Raw genomic sequence first — 2500 nt, forward strand, 5'->3', positions numbered from 1 at the left:
GAATCGTCTTTCACCATAGAAGAAGCGGATTCCAGCCCGGGGTCGTCACATGTGGTTGCCGCTCCTTCGTTGAATCCGCCGGCCTCGCCATTCTCAAGCCCACCCGCCTCCGCTCACTCAAGGCCACGGTGTGTGATGCTGTTTCGTTGGGAAAGCGAAACTACTTTGTTTGTTCTTCCAAAAATGGACACGAATAGAGGAGAAACAATAATGTACAGTATGTGGAAAATAATGTGTTTTTTGAACCTTAAACCGCATAAACACATTTCATTACACCAAATACACAAAAGAATGTTCTTTTTAGCAGCATCATATGACCCCTTTAAAGTTAAATGTCACACCATCCAAGTTGATATAACTGGCTTTTTTTTTCTTAGTCATATACTGATTCAACCACACGGGGGCATAAGGGTTGGTGGCACATGAACTCTCGGCTCTCCGATGAGCCACGCCTGAGAAATGCCACTTACAGTTGTGCTCATAATTATTCATACCCTTGGTAAACATGATCAAAGAAGGCTGTGAAAATTAATCTGTATCATCAATCCTTTAGATATTTCAATTAAAAAAATTACTAAAATATACAGAGTTCTGGCATAAAACTCTAGATGGTGCAGTTCGATAGGTCTAACTCAATCTGACCTACTGACATCATTATCACATGGCACTAGATATATCCAGCTGCAGCCCGCAGCACACACCTTTCAAGACACACAATCCAGGTCACCCGTTTCAGGCCGGAAGTGAGGCGAACCATTTATGGTTTAGGGTGGATCTGGTCATTTTAGAGTCACACCGCGTACAGCGTAATGCATGTTCTTTTGTTAGATTTAATACAAGCTATTTTTGATAAGATTTATGTACAACCTTTAATAACAATACCCGAAATGCTATGATCATTTATTCATATTCATTTTGATCAATGTATTTAACAAATGTAACATCATGAATTTTGATAGGAGTCATATGCACAACCTTTAAGAACAATACCTGAAATACAAAAAAATTATATTATTTGATTATTTATTCATGTTCATTTTGATCAATGTAGTTAATGACTGTAACACCATAGATTATGTTTCGCAAATAAATTGTTTCGCAAATAAATTGTTTCGCAAATAAATCCTATCAAAGTATGATTATTATAATAATAATAATAAATTATATATAATAAATAACATCATGTTGCACGGATGCAGCGTGTTTTGTAAATGTCCATGTTTTGCAATTCGCAAAGCAGGCGGTGATGCAGCTGCTCAGGATCCTCTCAATAGTCCCTATTGAGAGGATCCCTCGTTGTGAGGATGGGTGGTGTGAGTTGGGCTTTCCTCAGGGTTCTCAGGCTTTCCAAGCTTTCTTGGTAATGGAGCTGGTGTTGAGGGACCAGGTAAGGTTCTCCGCCAGGTGAACACCAAAGAATTTGGTGTTCTTGACGATCTCCACCAAGGAGCTTTTGATGTTCAGCAGGGAGTGATTGCACTGTGTCTTCCTGAAATCCACAGCCATCTCTTTTGTTTTGTCCACAATCAGTGACAGATTGTTGGTTTTGCACCAGTCTGTTAACATTTGAACTTCCTCTCGTATGCTGACACGTCATTCTTACTGATGAGACCCACCACTGTCGTGTTATCGGCGAACTTGATGATGTGATTCTAACTGTGCATTGCTGCTTAAGAACACAGAGAATGGACATTTAATGTCAAATATACTTTTTTTATTTAAAAATTTTAAATAAACATTAAAAAGTGCTATGTTCTTCTCAAATAAAAAGCATTTCAACAAAAAAATTGAAGTAAAATTATAATTTAAAGCTTAAATATGTATAATTGTAATTATAAATAATTATAGCAAATAATTATCAACTTTTGAACTTATTATTATTATCATTATCATTATTATTAATATCACTCATGACAAGAAGAGTTAATTTTGGTCCCCAGTTTTCATTACACTTGAACTGTCAACAGAAAAATACTGAAAACAAAAGATTACAACAATTTTAACCTGCAGTAGTAAAATGTGAAAGACGTGCAAATAATTGAGATTTACAAGAAACCGTTTAACTTAATATATGAATTAATAGTTCACCACATAATGAGAACATTACAGGTGTCCCACCATGTTCTCCGCCATGTTGTTATGATTTAATTACCCCGCCCACCACTTCCGGCCTAGATCGGGTGGTCTGGATTGTGTGGCCTGAAACGTGTGGGTCTGCGGAGCTGCAGCTGGATACTATTGCATGGCACAGCTGATTGGTTCTCTCCTGTATTGGTAGCCAATGAGCTCGCACCTCTACATTCAAATATATGACTAGTGCTGGCTGTAGCAGTTGCAGCTTGCTTCAGAACAGCGAAATCAACATCTAAGATAAGTGAATGCTCTTCTAATCCATATTGCTGTGTGTATTGTGTGGTCTGCCTAATTGAATTAAAAAATGAATAACCATAATCAAGTTTAAACTAAGTGTCATGTTAGCAGTTTGCATTGTATGCTTTAG

This window comes from Sinocyclocheilus grahami, unplaced genomic scaffold (assembly GCF_001515645.1).
Source record: "Sinocyclocheilus grahami isolate Dianchi unplaced genomic scaffold, SAMN03320097.WGS_v1.1 scaffold730.1, whole genome shotgun sequence".
In the NCBI taxonomy this organism is placed as follows: domain Eukaryota; kingdom Metazoa; phylum Chordata; class Actinopteri; order Cypriniformes; family Cyprinidae; genus Sinocyclocheilus; species Sinocyclocheilus grahami.